Below are 19,031 nucleotides of genomic sequence, written 5' to 3' on the forward strand. Positions count from 1 at the left end.
TAATTTAAGTGGAAAGACAAGTAGCCTGAGGTTAGAATATATGCTTTACACATGGCCATACTTGCAATGCCAGATGGTTTGGTTCAGTCTTCAAGAGCCTGGAAATAAGAAAGTTTTAAGCTTGAGACAAGCAGACATATGGAAGTGGATATAAAGTATCTCATGTTAGTGTCTAGCAGGAAGTATCTCTTACTGAAGAGGCGCTAAGCTATCAGGTAATCAAAGTGACTTGACAGTAGGTATCAGCCAGATTCTGTCATGAGCCACCCCAAGGCTGTCATAACGGACACATGAATGGAGTAGCCATGTTGGTAATGATGAAAGCTATGTAAGAGCCCAATGGCATGAGGTCTCAAGGCTGAACTACTGCTTTTGTTAGCAACAGAGACCATGCTGGATCTCCAATGGATTGTGAGATATTTGGGTCTGGAGCCTAGAGAAGAAAGGTAGATGTATTGTATAGACTTGGTACTTACTGATATAGAGTTAGTATGCTTTTGGCATATGAGCAAGGGAAGAAAAGATGACCATGCCTAAGGAATAATAATAACTAAAGAGAAGGCAAAGAAGGAATAGTTCTAAAGGGAGTCTAATAAGATGCAGTTAGATAGGAAAAAAAAAAAACTGAAGAGTCAGGGGTAGGACAGCTTCATAAGAGAGAGTACAAAAATGCAGTAAGAAGGGGATTTGAAAATATTCATTCATTTTAGCACCAAAGAGCATATTAAAAATTTTATCTAGAGCAATTTCAAAGACTACTAAAGCATGGGGGAGTTAAATATGATTGATAATTAAAGAAGGCAATATAAAGAGCATAAATTGAATTTTAAAACATCATACTTGTCTGGGAAAAGAACAGATAAGGTGGTGCATAAAGAAGAAAGTAATGAAGGTTTGAAATAGCTGCTATGGAAAAATGAGAAAGAAAATCAACCATGTGCACAAAGATCATCAAGAAGTGCTGAATGCTGAAGCCAAGTAAAGGTTGAAGTCCCCAAATTTGCATTGGCACTACTAGTCAATATGATTTATGTGCATTTTCTTTGGCAGAGATTGACTTCCAGGGGGACAGAGATGATAGTACACACCATCGGCCTGGCCTAAAAACTGGTATAAAAGTAAAGGTTTTCAGAGTAGGTGTAGAGGAAAAAATGGGGCAAGAATGTTCAGGGTCCTGGCAAGTCAGATTATAGTGTGATTCATTATGGTGGAAAGGAAGGAAGGAAAATAATGAGGAAGTGACTGTCTGGGAAGAAAAGTGAGGTTCCAGATGCCTAAGACCAAGGGCTTTGGGAGTTAGAGTGTAAGAGAGATGGAGGGATGAGAGGTTATAGACAGATGTTGATATGCCAGAATTTACACTTTCATAGGTCATTCGGTTCCAGCTGGGGGCAATGCCTACCTTGATGCAATAGTATATAGTGGAGTAGAGCCTTTTATGGATCACCAGTCTGGGTACTCAGTGCTGAAGTGCAGCAAATTTGAAAACTGTTACAACCAAGAAAGACAAGAGATGTTGAATAAGTCTCAGCATAGATACTGATGACACCCAGAGTGATGATAGTAATTGAGCTTTTTAAGCATCCTGGCAGCTAAGGTATAATAGGAAATCCGTCTGGTATTTAGCCCCTACCTTATTAATGAAGGAATCATACATATGTGAAGAGAAGTTGAATTCTAGAAGGAATACATTTGCTGAATAACTTTAAGTCTGACTCAGATGAAGAGGTTGGCATTGCTCCAGGGCAGCACATGAGCTCTGTAACAGACCAAAACAGTACCACTACCTCTCGCTGCTCCAAGACACCAGGAATGTGCTGATCTCCTTTTCTAACTAGTCAAAGTGCAAAATTGCCATTTTTCCTTAAGTCTCCCAAAGACAGCAGTAGCAGTGTGCCAATGGTATGTTAATCAGTGTGACTCCGATGTCACTGGAAGGTCCCATGCTGCTTGAGCCTTCCACATTCCATAGTCTGTGGAATTCAAAGCCTTTTAAAGTGTGTCTAATTCCCAAGTGGTTTTGGTTTCCTCAGCCTCCCTTACCTCTGAGATTTCCTACTCATCACCATTCTCCTATACCATTTCAACCCCAGAGCAAAATTTAGTCCTTCTTGCAGTTTTTACTATTAAGATGACCACAAAATAATTCCTCAAACCATTCTTTCTAAAGACTCAAAACTTATAACTTACATCATGTTATAGATGGAAAATCAAGACATAGCAAGTAGAATGTCTTTCCAAGAGAACCAAGCAATAGCCTTAATAAAGCTTTATTTCATCAACCTTAGAGCTTCATGCTTCTAAACTCTAAAACTGTATCATGGTCATAACGATATCTAAACTTGTCAATATTTCCTTAATCACTTGGTAATTATATTAGTCTATTTTCACACTGCTGATAAAGACATACCTGAGACTGGGTAATTTACAAAGAAAAGGAGGTTTATTGGACTCACAGTTCCACATGACTGGCTGGGAAGGCCTCACAATCATGGTGGAAGGCAAAAGGCACGTCTTAACATGGTGGCAGACAAGAGAGAATGAGAGTCAAGCAAAAAGGGCAACCCCTTATAAAACCATCAGATCTCATGACAACTATTCACTATCATGAGAACAGTGTGGTGGAAACTGCCCCCATGATTCAATTATCTCCCACCAGTTCCCCCCCACGTGGGAATTATGGGAGCTGCAATTCAAGATGAGATTTGGGTGGGGGACACAGCCAAACCACATCAGTAATGCAAACAAGTACTTCCTTCTCTGTATGCAGGAATTTTGTAAAACTGAAGGAATTTTGTTGAAAAACCAATAGATACAAAAATTTCTACTTCCATACATATAGAATTTTGTTACTAAGAGGACAGTTTGCAAGCCAGACACTTTCAGTCTTCTCTTGTCTGACCTGGGCAAATGGGAGAAGGGTAGACTGATGGTGCTAGATGTTGGCATGATAAAAATTTCTCTGGGGCCAAAAGGACTTCACTACATAAGATAATTGTAAGTATTATCCTAAGAGAATTAAGCAGGGGGCAAATGAAAAGCTGTCACAACCTGCTTCTTCCAGTTCTACAGCAGGAATTTTAGGACTTTGTGTTGCAGCAATGCTCCAATACAGTTTGCCTGGTGGCACACTGAGCTTCAAGAACAGTGGGTGTCTCCTCCTATCAAGCAGAATGGATATGCATATAAAGGATGCTATGATGAAGAGTAAATCTGTTAGCCAAGTGCACATTTTTTCCAACTCCTGTCCTAACCAGATTCCCCCTAAACTAATCTGTGGTGCTTTTATTAATTTACGTAGGTGGATATTATTTGGCATATTATGAAACAGTTTGTTGTACTTTTTAAACAGTCAATAACACGACATCTGATTCTTTTTAACAAAAAGTTTCTTCCCTTGAATATTTTCATTACTTTTGCCTGTGGATTATAACCAGTTGTTATTTCCATTGAAAAACCCTGCCTTTCTAGTTTCTGTTTCCACATAACTGGAGCCCAGTAGACTTAATTACATTTAAAAATGACTGAAGTTAAGTAGCTGAACTTTGCCTTAGCTTAAAGCTGCAAGTTTAATTGTTCCTTGATATGCATTAGCTACTAGTCAATCACTCAGCTGGCTCTATATCTTACTGTAGGAGAGTTTTGGTGTTCACATTTAAAAATAATAATTATAATTGGACTAGGCCCAGAAGGGTACCCAACGGATTCTCAAATCATTGATTTTTGGATTAGGCTTTTACTTTGGCAACATGTGTACAAATAAGCAGAATGACTGAAATTAATTTATTGCATTCAAGAGACATCTGTAATTCTGCAGTTACTTGGTGAGAAAGAATTAAACAATTTCATCTTTGACCATTTCCCTTTTCATTCCAGCTAAACAAACCTCGGCTTGCTAAATTACTCAGATCCTCTCTTCCAGCTGATAGGAAAACAAAGGGCTTCATGAGTGAGGCTTTATATTTATAAATTTTAATTCATATAAAAACACAAGGATCACATTAAAGTGTCATGAAAGGGCAAATTAAATACAAAAGTTTAAAGACAAATTAAAGACTAATGCTTCCCACTTCAAGAGGATCATGGGTGTCCGTGCCAAAGTATTGCAGCACATGTCATGTGAGAGATCAGGAATTGAGCTCATCTCCCTACAGTTCTGAAATATGAAGGCTAGACTACAAGCCACTTCTGAACAACTCATGAATCCCGGGGAGCTAAATTCAATAGGACTTTATTTTGGATTTTTTTTCTCCTTTATTTTCATTTCTTTTTTTTAGAGGAAAACTGTGACTACAGAAATGAGAAAGATGCAACCCATTAAATTGACCTAGTACCCTCTGTCTCATTAGAACACTTTCAGCAAATCTGCAGGGTTGGCTGGTGGATGTATGCATCAGCTTCCTCAAAGTAACCAAAGGCCAGAGGGACTCAGAAAAAAATAAGGATAAATGATGGTCCTGCTCCAACAATTGACCAACTGAATGTTGGTAAGAGGTACTTACCATAGACTCAGAAAGCGGAGACTTGCTAAGGGCAATAAATGTTTTATTCCCAGGTGACTAACTGAGAAAATGTTCTCAGGTCCCAGTTATGTGCTATTGGAAAGCCTAAAGGAAGATAGGAAGGGAGGAGAAAAGAAGAAGATAAACCCAGTTGGTAGAAGAGTGGAGGAGGAGGGGAAGGGGGCCATTTAATAATGATGGTGGTATTGATAGAAATAGCACACAGCTTCAGAAGTCTCAGAGAATGCAGACACTATGGTCCTGATGGGAGTTTTCATCCTCACGTTTTACTGTCATTCGTTTACTCTGGTTGGGGTTGGTGGTGTGAAGATGGAAAGACATTTAAAATTCATTCTTTTCTTTCTACAAAATAAACTTTTTCTGCCTGGTATTGCCTTTAGAGTTTTGTGGAAGTAAATTCAATGGAATAGGTTCTATTTATTTAGTACCTTCTATTTATTTGTCCTTGCAACCCCCACAAGGGGTCTTGCCATCTGGATAAGGAAACTAAATCTCCAAGAACTAAAACTAAACCTCCAAGAAGTTAATAAGTTAAGAGATTTGCTCAAGTCAGACATGTAATAGAAATGTAAAAACTTCCTCTAACCACAAAATTTAAAACCCTGAATATTTAACTCCTCAAAGAAATCATGCTTCGTTAAGTAAAATTCAACATTTAATTATATGAAAATGCCATTTTCTTCCTGATGTGCTTTAAAACTACATGGTTTCTATTCCCTACAGTGCTGTTTTCTAGATGCATTTAAGACTTGGCTGACAGCAAAACGATGTAAAAGACAGACGTAGGGATGGAAAACAAATACTGTGATGTCTATTGGACATTGTTTTGGATAATATCATAATACTTTATTTGTACTTATATTTTATCTTCTGTTTAGCTTACATAGTTAAAAATATGAAGTAACATTGACTTATGGAGGAAAAAAATTATAGCCCATTTAGTTCTAGAAAGGATTCCAAGTGACTTGAATCATAGTTAGCTAAGCATTTCTATACTCCTTCATCTCTCCTAACTAGATTATCTAATCCTCATGGCCAGAGGCTATCCCAACCATCTTTATTTCTCCGGCAGCACCCAGCAGTTCTTGATGTAGTAGTCAACCAACATTTGTTGAATTCATTTCTACTGAGATGACCTCACAGATGGAGTATCCAAAATGAAGGGCTTCTACAGAAAAGAACTATATGGATTATCTCTCAAAAGAAATAGAATATTTCAGAATCAAGGCTATATGGAATGATTCTTTAATACTCTTGTGGATTCATGGATGACCCTTTTACATCTTTAAATATCAATAAGACATGTTGAATTTAAACATTCTATATTTTAAATTCCATATTTTATAAATATTTTCTTGGGCCAGAAATGGTCATCATTGTATTCTTACACTATAGTCGATATTATTATTTCTGCCTTCTTAAAAGGGAGCAAAACAGGCCAGTGCACTGAGGAGCAGGCGCATGGGCTGTTTTAATCTCTGGGTTCTTATTTAACCTATCAGTAATTTAGTGGGTGCTATTCGTTGTCTTTAGTTTCTGTTATTTTTACTCCTTTGTTGGCAGCTCGTGTTTATACTTTGAGAAAATAAAAAGGTTACTTCACATACTGGGGTTTTACCTTATTCTCGTATTATTTTTCACTTGCACAGCATAAGTGCAATCAAAAAGATGGCATTTAAAAAGCAATACTAAATTACATATACTTAAAGCTATATTCTCTGTGACAGTGTAAGGCACATAGATAATCAAAAAATAATGATGAATTAAGAGACTATCTTTAGAACTATTATTTGAAGCTGTAGTTCTGCAACTCACTTACTGTGTGACTTTGGACATGTTATATCACCCCTCCAGGTTTCGTTTTGCATCTGAAAAATGAAGAGATTAAAGTAAATGATATATAAGGACCACTGAAACTTTTGCATTCTATAATCAACTGAATGGTATAGATTAGTTCACTACCTCTGTTTTTTCACTATGAGAATCAAGTTATTTGTATTTCTATGGAGTAGATGAATTTAAAATACAGCTTTACCTTTTCTGTTTTTCTTAACTGGAGCCCAAGTGCAGGGTAAATTATGTTAAGATGTTTTGTGCAGTATCGTGAATGCTCTTCCTTCTTCAACCACTTAGGATAGGTCTGGGGAGGGTTCAAGCGATTCTTCTGCCTCAGCCTCCTGAGTAGCTGAGATTACAGGTGGCTGCCACCATGCCCGGCTAATTTTCGTATTTTTATTACAGACGAGTTTCACCATATTGGCCAGGCTAGTTTCGAATTCCTGACCTCAGGCAATCTGCCTGCCTTGGCCTCCCAAAATTTTTCGGATTACAGGCGTGAGCCACCACACCTGGCCCATATTATTTTCTTAATGGGGTAAAGTGTTTCAGAAAAATCACTACTCCCAACCACTATAAATTTTTTATTTTGCTTTCCTAAAACTGTCCGAAAAGGAGAAGAAATACCCAGCATGAATACAACTTTAGGTGAAAGCATGTACCAATCCAAACTCAAGTTAACTTAGAAGAAATTCACAGTGAATGTCTAGGCAGGGTCTGCTAAAGAGGTTTCTGCTCTTCAGAAGGTTGTTGGGTGGAGAAGCTACCTAGCTACAAATTATACGAGAAGAGGTTGTGAGCCTGCAAATTATTTATCAAAGACTATTGGTGATATCTTTTCATTATACAGAACAAATTTCCAGCAAGAGAATTATCAGGGTTGATGTCTGGCATCAAGCAAATTAAGATCTAAGCAAAAGAAGAGAAAACTTGTAAGTCCCAACAATAAAATGCTCACCATTTCCCCCTTCTTTATAAGATGAATAATTTAGACATGATTTCTTTTACTTTTTTCTTTACTGAGCTTAATTTTTCTGACTCTTGTACTATGTAATCAATAATATAAGATGGAGTTGAATTGCAAAAGCCATACAGAAATTTATTTTAATAGCTCAGACAACTCAGAGGATCAGAAAAGTATATCTTGAGTTTATAGAGATTCTAGGATAAACTTGGCTTATGCTGTTAGAAATGAATAGCTAACCCTTTATACACACTACTAATGTACACTAACATTTTCATTGAGTTACAAAAATTTTTCTTGGTAGGCACTTGAATACCTGCTTGCTCTAGAATGCTTGCTGTTGCTTCCCTCAGTTAGCAATAAAATAGTTGCTAATCATTAGTAGATGATGCTAATCAACCCTGTAAAATACGTTTTAAATTTACTTGAGTAAATAAATACTGAAAATAAATTTCAATGTGTCTTGCCTGCATTTATACTCACCTTCTCATCTTGAGTCAAAGTGTAAGTACTTAAGTTTAGAATTAGTGTTTGAGTATATGTTTTGTATTAACATTTAGATTTCTAAATAAAAATCTGCAAATAATTTAAATTCAAATGTCTAATAAGTGCATAAAGGAATGTCTGTTGTATCTTGTTAAAAAATAGTTCTGTGATAGTCCTATAATCTGCCCCAATATTATGTACTGCTGGAGAAAGAGGATGCAGATATTATCTAAGATGTTACCTTTCCTGGACACCCTGACTTTGCAGATTTTTATTCTCACATGTTACATACAATTCTGGCAGTTTATCCTGGGAAAAAGATTAGGGCCTTTGCAATCTCCCAAAAGCATACAAAGTAAAGACCACTTTTTCTTTTTTTTTTTTTTTGATAGAGTATCGCTCTGCTGCCCAGGCTGGAGTTCAGTGGTGCAATCTGCGCTCACTGCAACCACCGCCTCCCAGGTTCAAGCTATTCTCCTACCTCAGCCTCCCTAATAGCTGGGACTACAGGTGTGTGCCACCACGCCCAGCTAATTTTCATATTTTTTTTAGTGGAGATGGGGTTTCACCATGTTGGCCAGGCTGGTCTGGAACTCCTGACCTCAAATGACCTGCCCGCCTTGGCCTACCAAAGTGTTGGGATAAGAGGGGTGAACCACTGCACCTGGCCAAGACCACATTCTAAACTGTGGTGATAGAGAGATTTATAGCCACTCGAATCTGAAGAGCAGTTTGAATTGATGTGTCATTGATGAGCAGGCTCTTCTTACTCTGAATCTAGCAAGAACTCCATTCTGACTTTGACTTAAAGAGCAGAGGGATGACTTGTGTTTATATTAGAATTTGGATGCTGATAGATAATTACGTGTGCAAAATACTGGAGAATGGTAAACAGAGAAAGATGGGTAGACATTTAAGTAGAGAAAGTCCTAAATAGACAGTTTCCAGAGATTGTTTTTGTAATATTGTTTAAATTAACTACAATGAGAAATAATTATTTTTTTCTCTTTTTCTTTTCTTTTCTTTTCTTTTTTTAAACTATTATTACTATTTTAATACATAAAAGTTCTCACAAATGAAAATGGAAAAATTACACTAATAGAAATACTATAAGGAAATGCGTATATGTTATTTTATTTTATTACTATTATTATTTTATTATACTTTACATTCTAGGGTACATGTGCACAATGTGCAGGTTTGTTACATATGTATACATGTGCCATGTTGGTGTGCTGCACCCATTAACTCGTCATTTACATTAGGTATGTCTCCTAATGCTATCCCTCCCCCGTCCCCTCCTCCCCACAATAGGCCCCAGTGTGTGATGTTCCCCTTCCTGTGTCCAAGTGATCTCATTGTTCAATTCCCACCTATGAGTGAGAACATGCGGTGTTTGGTTTTCTGTTCTTGCAATAGTTTGCTGAGAATGATGGTTTCCAGCTGCATCCATGTCCCTACAAAGGACACAAACTCATCCTTTTTGATGGCTGCATAGTATTCCATGGTGTATATGTGCCACATTTTCTTAATCCAGTGTGTCACTGATGGACATTTGGGTTGGTTCCAAGTCTTTGCTATTGTGAATAGTGCCGCAATAAACATACGTGTGCATGTCTTTACAGCAGCATGATTCATAATCCTTTGGGCATATACCCAGTAATGGGATGGCTGGGTCAAATGGTATTTCTAGTCCTAGATCCTTGAGGAATCGCCATACTGTTTTCCACAATGGTTGAACTAGTTTACAATCCCACCAACAGTGTAAAAGTGTTCCTATTTCTCCACATCCTCTCTAGCACCTGTTGTTTCCTGATTCTTTAATGATTGCCATTCTAACTGCTGTGAGATGGTATCTCATTGTGGTTTTGATTTGCAAGAGAAATAATTATTTTTAAAAACACTTTCTCCCGGCAATCTGTAGTTTTAGATTTTAGTAGAAATCATAGGTGCCTGGGAGTCTCCCAGGCCTCATCGGGGTCAGAGGTTAGGAGAATTTTATACCTGAGTAAATTTGGCAGGAGGTCTGCTCCAGAGATTCTGCTTGTCTGTGCAGAAAATGGCCCAGGTTTGGTTGGTGCTTGTAATACTGTCATTAAATTGAATTTGACTTGTAAGTACTGGTTTCATCTAAGGAATGGCTTTTTCTATTTGTAGTGGTCTTATTGGAGGTACAAACAAGAAAATCACGATTGAAGGTTATGTTGCATGTATATGCTTTGTATAAATGCTTTATTTCACTTAGAAAAAGTTCAAATGTTCCAGAGACCACAGTTTTTTACTATTATAGACAGATAAATGATGCTTTGGAACTTCAATAGATAATAAGGAAGTGTTTAGTTTTTCAGGAATAATTGAAAAATGTCCCTCTTATTTACATAAGATGTGGTTATATTAGAGGGCACACTTTGTTTGCTTTCTCCTCACTTTGAGCCAACATGCACATCATTCTGATTTCCTGGAGTTTTTTCTCTCCTTCTGCCAAATTATATCCTATCCTCCTTTCAAAACTATGTGTAGAACACACATCCTTCGGGGGCCCTTCTGCACTGAACCCACCAGCCTCCAGGCACTCTCACAATATTCCTGTTGGGTTTTACTTTTATTTTTTAAGGTTCAATCATTACTTCATTGATTCATTTGACATATCTGCTAACCATATGCTAGGCATAGCTCTAGACACTTGAGATATATTAAGGTACAAAACAAATATTTTTTTCTCAAAGAGCTTATATTTTAGTAAAGAGAATGTGATGGTTAATTTTATGTGCCACTTTGGGTAGGCCATGGTACACAGATATTTAGTCAAATGCCAGTCTAGATGTTTCTGTGAAGATATTTTTTGGTGGGATGAACATTTAAATCAATAGACTTAGAGTAAAGCAGATGACCTGTCATAATGACAGTGGGCACCTCCAATCAGTTGAAGGCCTTCAGAGAAAAAGACTGAGGCCCCCATGGAAGACGGAATTTTTTCTCCAGACTGCCTTCAGACTTAAGCTGCAACATCAGTTCTTCCTGTGTCTCTGGACTGCCAGTCTGCTTTGCAGAATTTAAACTCGCCAGTCCCCATAATAATGTGAGGTAATTCCTTAAAATAAGTAAACGTGTGTGTATTTTTTTATATATATGTAAATAAATATATACAAATACATACACATATAAATATACACATAAAAATAAATGTACATATAAATATATACATATATAAATATGTATATATAAATAAGTAAATATACATATATGCACACATATAGATATTTATTTATCTTATATAAGTGTGTATATATGTGTGTGTATATATACATACAAAAACACACTTATTTAAAATGTGTGTGTGTGTGTGTGTATAGTTAGGGCTCTCCAGAGAAATGAAATCAATAGCAATAGGAGGTGTGCATGTGTGTGTATATGTATATATATGTGTATACACACACATATATGCACACATATATATACACACATATATACATATACACACATATATACATATACACACACACACATATACACGCACACACACACACATACATATCCAATTGCTATTGGTTTTATTTCTCTGGAGAACCCTGACTAATGCAGAGAAACATAAAATAAATAATAAATGTAAGAATTAAGTAAATTATATGCTACATTAGAAGATGATGGTTGTGAAAAAAATGAAAAAGTAGAACAAGATAAAGTGAACTGGAATGGCTAGAAATGGGGATCAGACCCTCATTGGGAGGGTGAGATTTGAGAAAAGACCGAAAGATATTGGGAGAGTTAGCCAAGAGGCTATCTAAAGAAAGAGCGTTTAAGGCAGAACCACCACCAGGAACACTTGGCGCAAAGGTCCTCAGGCAGGAGTGTTCCTGGCATGTTCAAAATAGCAAGGAAGCACTGTGGCTGGAATGGAGAGCACAAAGGGCTGATTAACAGGAGATGTGGGCAGAGCAGTAACAAGAAGCCAAATGAATTAGAGCCTTATAGGCCACTGTAAGGTGAGCTGTTTTAAGTTTTGAGCAAAAGAGTGATGTAATTCTGATTAGTGTTTTTTTTTTTTTTAAGTCCTTCCTGTCTGCTATGCCGAGAACAGACTTTAGTGGGCAAAGGTAGTAGCAGGGAGATGAGTTAGGAAGATGCGTCCACTAGTTATTGCGGAGTAACACACCACCCCAGATTTTAGTTGTTCAAAGCAAGAATCATTGTTTAGTTCACAATTTTGTGGGAAGTGACAAATTAAGATCGGCTCAGGCAGTTCATTCTACTGGTCTTCTCCACGGCCAGCTGCAGATCAGCTAGGAGGCTTTGCTTTAGGAAGCTGGGTACCATCGGCTTGGAAAATAAGGGTCACCAGGCCATGTGCTTATTCACTCAGTGGCAGCAGAATTTCAAGAGAATGCACAGAGGTGTGCAAGGTTTCTTGGGGCCTAGGCTCAACGCTAGCATGGCATCACTTGAGGCGTGTTTTGTTTTTTTTTTTTTCCTTTTTGAGACGGAGTTTTGCTCCTGTTGCCCAGGCTGGAGTGCAATGGCACGATCTCAGCTCACCACAACCTCCGCCTCCCAGGTTCAAGCGATTCTTCTGTCTCAGCCTCCCGAATAGCTGGGATTACATGCATGCGCCACCATGACTCACTAACTTTGTATTTTTAGTAGAGACGGGGTTTCTCCATGTTGGTCAGGCTGGTCTTGAACTTCCAACCTCAGGTGATCCACCTGCCTTGGCCTCCCAAAGTGCTGGGATTATTTGAGGTGTATTCTATTAGTTGAAGCAAGTCATGGGATTTATGCAGGTTGAAGGGTTAGAGGAATAGATTCCATGTCCTGATAGGAGAAGCTATAAAAATCACATTACAAAGGAGTGTAATATAGCAAGGAGAATAACTGAGGCAGTTTATTGGTAAACTATCTCCATCAAGGCCATTTTTGATGCCCTGCTGAGAGACGGTGGTTGTAGACCGGGGTGGAAGGTGGAGGGGGTATGACTCGGTCAGAGCCTTTACCCATTTTCAAGGTTGAGGCAACAGAATTTCTTGATGGATAGGTATGGCATGAAAAGGAGAAAAGGAGAGGAAGCAGGGATGGGTCTGAGGTTTTCGGCCTGAGCCCCTAGAATGATGGAGTTGCCGTACCCAGATTAAGGAGAGATTGTATGTGGAACAGATTTCTGAGAGAAGATCAGGAATTGAATTTTGATCATGTTGCTTGACATGTCTGCTAGATACATGAGTAGAAATGTGATATAGGCAGTTTGATATCGAGGGTAAAATTTGAGGGATAGTTTCAGGCTGGAGTCATCAGATTATAGCTGATATTTAAAATGATGGGACCAAACAATATCACTTCAGGCATGACTAAAGATAAAGGAAAGGACCACGAATTGAGACCTGGAAAGAATACACTCATACTAAAGTTAACGCTAATGCTTCAGTGTGCCGGGAGTTCAAGAAGAAGAACCAGAAACGGAGACTGAGAAGGGGCAGCCTTCTCAGTCCACTCTACAGGGAAAAAGTAGACCTAAAGAGTGCAGTGTCTTTAGAGGTCAAGAGAAGAAAGTGAATTGAAGTGCAGGAAATGATACACTTTGCCACATACTGCTGACAGGCCACATGAGATCATTGCCAGCCAGATCATTTGAGATTTTTGTAAAAACAAACTTTGAGACTTTTTTGTTATTTTGTCTATCAAGAAAACATTTCCATCTTGGTTGTCACAACAGTAATAGTAGTAGTAGTACAGTAGTATACTAGTAACAGTATATTAGTAACACTAATAATAGTAGTAACAATAGTTGTGTTGTAATAGTAGTAGCAGCAATGTAATAATAGCAGTAGCAGCAGCAGCAACAATAGCAGAAGCATGCTTAGGCACTGCTCCATGTGCTTTGTATGGATTATCTCTGTGCTTTCTTTGGATTATCTCATTGAACACTCCCAGTAATCCTCTTTTAAATTAATGAGGAAACCGAGGCACAGAAATGTTAACTAATTTTCCCAGAGCCAGTAAGTGATGGATCCATAATTAAAATTCAGACATTCTGATTCCAGGGCCATCCACCTCATTACTCTACCACACTAAGGATGTAGGAACAATGGCCTCCTTTGTGCCATGGTTGCAGCAGATTACATTTTAGGCATCAGATTCTATCATAATTTACTATGAAAGCCAGGCTTCTGATCCTGTAACCATTCTAACATACCTTTTTCTTGTTTATTTACTTAATTATCTACATCTCCATCTAAAACCAATTGGAAGCAGCCTTTACCAATTCTATGGCATAAACGGATCAAGAGTAAGTGATGGGATAGAATAGACTCTTTGCTTCCATCCGTCCTTCTAACATCTGGCATACTCATGGGACAGAAATGGTAACTTTTATTTCTTTAAAATTTGCAAACCAGACTCCAAATGTGATATGGAAATTTTAACAAACTCTTTCATAATTATCCACGTTTTTAATAGAATTAATGGCGAGTTTCCTAGGTCACTTAAGCATAAACAGAGTCTCAGTTTTTGCACTGCATATAATAAAATGTTATCTTTGAATGAAAACATATTGTAATTGTAGATAGCAAAAAGAATGATTAAAATTTGTTCCCATTCAAATTTGGCCTAAGAGTTACTCATGTTTATTTGATGTTTCTCTAAGGTACAGATGCAATTCCTAGTCATTCTAATAATGGAAATGCTTCAACAAAGTACAAAAACATGCCTTAAGCCATAGATTATTTTAGTCATAGTGGCCATTTAAATCCATTTTGAAGTGATAAATGGGAAATTATAGTGGAATATCCCGGTGGAAATGTCTGCAGCCAGAGAGGTAAGCATCTGTAACATTGGTTCTGTGTTGCCCACCTACAGCAAAGTGTGGTGGGCATAGTGTGATTTCAACCTACTCAAAGACAGAAGACAAAAATTAACACAAATTCATATTCCTACCTTCAAATTCTTCAAATACTATGAATACTTTCAAATTCTGTCCCACCTGGGATATATTTTCAATTGATATATATATATATGTGTGTGTGTGTGTGTGTGTGTGTGTGTGTACCTTTACTTGACTACTGAATCCCTACAAAAATCTTCACTAGTCTCCATTGTCTAGAATACTTCCTGGACTTTCCTGCTTTAGCAACTTAGCTAATGTTCTTTCCTCCGCTCAAAATTCCTTTTTTTTTTTTTTTGTATTCTTCCACCAGCAGTGACCTCCCTTCTCTGTAGCTAGTCTTGCTGTATAGTCTTCCAAGCCCAGCTTACATTTCATCTCCCCCATGAAAACTTCTCATGATCTGTCTGGAGGTTTCACAGCTGAATTCCTATGGAACTTGGCTCTGTATAGCTAAAGATCACACCAACCCCCAGAATATAATTACTGATGAATGTGTCATCTCAACTTTAAATTGTAGTCAACTGAAATTAGATTGATACATTATATTTTCCCCTTAGGGAGGGGTTGGAGTTTGGTATTCAATCAATTTTTTTCCCTGAATGAGTGGATAAATGAACAAAGGACACAGATAATAAGTGTCTAAAGTATAAAGTAGGTTAGGAGTAACAGAACTGAGAAGTGGTGAAACAGACAGGACTCCACAGATAGAGTCAAAAGACAGAGTATTTTATTACTGTAAAGAGGTCATGAAAAGTTTCATTTAGGTACAGGACAACAAAGTGAGGTTTTGGTCAATGCAAGAAATGGAATAACTCTGTGGTCTCAAGTCACATTTTGACTGTAGTGTGTGGTGAGATTTTGTGCATTCGTTGTTTTTTTACATTTCATGGGAACTGGGCACATAATTCTATATATCCTACAAGTAGAACTGGGCCCATAAAATATTCTAATTAAAAACTGTATTCTTTGTGGGTTTATTCACATGTTTCCTGCATATTATAATCTAATATCCTTGCTTAGAAAAACACATTTTATTGTTTTTGAGTCATATCCCCATCTTGAGTTTATTAAACTTGAATGAAAATAAATTACTCTAAAAACAAGGCTATATTTTCAACATTGGTACTTGAAAAGGCTTTGAAAGTAAACTATATGGTTTGGTGGTGTCCCCACCCAAATCTCATCTTGAATTGTAGTTCCCACAATCCCCACATGTCATGGGAGGGACCTGGTGGGAGGTAATTAAATAATGGAAGCAGTTACCCCCATGTTATTCTTGTGATAGTGAGTGAGTTCTTACAAAAGGTGATGGTTTTATGAAGGGCTTCCCCTCACCCTTCACTCTGTGCTTCTCCTTGCTACTGCCATGTGAAGAAGAATGTGTTTGCTTCCCCTTCCACCATGATTGTAAGTTTCCTGAGGCCTCCCCGATGATGTAGACATGTGAGTCAATTAAACTTCTTTCCTTCATAAATTACGCAGTCTTGGGTATTTCTTCATAGCAGTGTGAGAACAAACTAGTACACTAAATAAAGTTAAAGTTCAAAATATTAAGCAAATTTAAGTCTTACAAATGGTAAGGCTTTGCCCATCTCAAATATAGACATTTATTACAGCAGAATGGTTTTCATTTTTGTCTTTTGGTCTTTTCCATTTGGAGAGGTTTGATTAATGTTATGTTAAATGCCTAACATTAGGTAATTAAATAAGTTACTCATGCTGTGCCTAGCCCCTTCCCACCTACTTCTAGCAGCAAAAGGTAGCTGAGGATAAACAACTCCATGAGGGGAAATTCACTATATATATGTTCAAACAGATATATCCATGTTCTCAAAGAGGGAGAGAGGGGGAAAAAAAGCTTTCAAAGAAAATATTTCAAATATTTGTCTTTTTTTTCCTATTTTATACATATGTATTACGAAGAAAAAAATGCTCAGCAAATTAAGAAAGCCCACTAGTAATCTGTAAGGACTGCTGTCACTACTAGGTCTTGATGACAGGCAACATTCTGAAGAAATATATCTAAATCATGGACTTTTTTTTTTTTAAGTTAAGAAATCCAGAAAAGTCATAGGTCCTGATTACAGATTCTGGCACAATTTCAATGACAGTTTTTAAACATAATGTCCTCTTAGTTGTAAACCCACATATGGGTCCTTTATTGGCCAAGTTCAGAGCCAATTTCTTCATGCAAGCCTGGAACCCTATTCCTTTCTGATCTTTCAACAGTTTTCAAGGAGTCGGCCTTCTTTCTTTCCAGAAAGCAATCATCCGTTCTTTCAACTTCATGTCACTAACATTACTCATAATAGTGGAGGAACAGACGAGGGCAATCATATTTTTTTTTAATTTTGGAAACAGCCCAAGTTGTAAAAGTCTTTCAAATTTGTTTGTGTAGTTCCCTAGTCTACGACTGTTAATTTTCTCAGATGTTATTGAAAGTTTCCTTTGTTTGTTTATTTATTCATTTGCTCTTTCATTCAACAAGTGTTTATCAAGTACCTACTATGTGCCAGGCACTGTTTTGGACTCTGGGGACATATCAGTGGACAAAATCTTAAGAAAGTGTGCATTCTAGAGGGGAGAAATGATTATAAACAAACAAACCAAAAACAAAATCCAATCTACCAAGTAATGATAAGTGATATGAGAAAAATAAGCTGAGTTAGTGGAAAAGAAAGCTGGGTGGGAGGGTTGCTGCTTTGTATTGGATGGTCAGCGAATACTGCTCTGATATTAGTTGTTGAGCAGGACCTGAAAGAAGTGAGAGGTGCGTTATGCAGATATCTGTGAAAAGATCCATTTAGACAGAGGAAACAGGAATTTAAAAAGTCCTGAGAGTGCTTGATGTGTTCAGGGAATGACTAGATCACTGTGGCTGGAGCAGAACGTGCAATATGTTCGAGGATGGAGAAAACGACATCGGATAAAACAGAGCTGGGGCTGGACCTGGGCTTTAGTGTCCACTTTAAGGGCTTAGGTATTTATTCCAAGTGAGATGGGAAGCTATGGAAGAACTTTAAGCAGTGAAGTGACATGATCAGATTTAAGTTTTAAAAGGATCACTTTGACTTTTACATTAAAGAACAAACTGTAGGGTTAAGTTCGTAAACAGGGAGAACAGTTTTAAATCCATTGCAATAGTGCAAATGCTAGATGAGTTCTTGTTTCAGAAATGTATACATTCAGGCTGGGTCTGGTGGCTCACACCTGTAATCCCAGCACTTTGGAAGGCTGAGACAGGCAGAACACTTGAGGTCAGGAGTTCAAGACCAGCCTGGTCAACATGGTGAAACCCTGTCTCTATCAAAAATATAAAAAATTAGCTGCATGTGGTGGCACATGCCTGTAATCGCAGCTACTTGAGAGGCTGAGGCAGGAGAATTGCTTGAATCCAGGAGGCAGAGGTTGCAGTGAGCCGAGATAGCATCACTGCGTTCCAGCCTGGGCAGCAGAGCGAGACTCTGTCAAAAAAAAAAAAAAAAGAAAAGAAAGAAGGAAGGAAGGAAGGAAGGGGGGGGAGAGAGAGAGAGAGAGAGAGAGAGAGAGAGAAAGAAAGAAAGAAAGAAAGAAAGAAAGAAAGAAAGAAAGAAAGAAAGAAAGAAAGAAAGAAAGAAAGACAGAAAGAAGGAAGGAAGGAAGGAAGGAAGGAAGGAAGGAAGGAAGGAAGGAAGGAAGGAAGGAAGGAAGGAAGGAAGGAAGGAAAGAAAGAAGGAAAGAAGGAAAGAAAAGAAAGAAAAGAAAGAAAGAAAGAAAGAAAGAAAGAAAGAAAGAAAGAAAGAAAGAAAGAAAGAAAGAAAGAAAGAAAGAAAGAAAGAAAGAAAGAAAGAAAGAAAGAAAAAGAAAGAGACAGAAAGACAGAAAGAAAGAAAGACAGACATTCAGTCCAGTCTGGGTTTGATATTTAACCATGATGCTTACCTCATAGCCAGGTTTTGGGTTTGGCATTTTCTCAGAATCATTCATAACCTTCCCTGATCTCATTTCTGTACATGGACCAATCTCTTCCTAATCCACCTATACCCAAGATAGTCCCTATGAACCATCCTAGGGGAGAAACATTCAACCTTTTGGCTCTCAAAAATTTTTCTTCTGGGCTTCAAATGTTTTGTAGGTAACTTGCATTTGTAACTTTTTCTTTCTTCACCCTTTTAAAACTTTTTTGGTTTTACCTGTAGCACATTCAATCATTTGTTACCAAAGTCAGTTCTGGCTTTAGCCGGAACTCAGTCTCCTTACCTGTTGCCTGAAATGAGTCTTTCTGTACCTGGTATGTGTCCTGTGATGGGCGACATCCTCCTAGTGGCACTAGTGACTCATTTTTTAGAATTCTCTGAATTTTCTTGCT

General features: G+C 37.7%; 1 protein-coding gene across 9 annotated transcripts in view; it reads right to left on the reverse strand.

Moving 5' to 3' along the window:
* The window catches only part of NDUFS4 (NADH:ubiquinone oxidoreductase subunit S4), a 696,041-nt gene that overhangs the window by 554,465 nt on the left and 122,545 nt on the right, over nt 1-19,031 (reverse strand). Inside the window, exon 1 of one of the 9 annotated variants that reach the window (XM_050794143.1) lies at nt 9,098-9,101. The exons of 7 other annotated variants lie outside the window; for them this stretch is intronic. The gene's annotated coding sequence lies outside the window, so the exon portion shown is untranslated. Of the gene's footprint in view, nt 1-3,260; nt 3,265-9,097; nt 9,102-19,031 lie in introns of those variants that run through there. One more of the 9 variants, XM_050794150.1, reaches the window with a different exon arrangement.

The sequence above is a fragment of the Macaca thibetana genome, chromosome 6 (genome assembly GCF_024542745.1).
Source record: "Macaca thibetana thibetana isolate TM-01 chromosome 6, ASM2454274v1, whole genome shotgun sequence".
Classification (NCBI taxonomy): Eukaryota; Metazoa; Chordata; class Mammalia; order Primates; family Cercopithecidae; genus Macaca; species Macaca thibetana.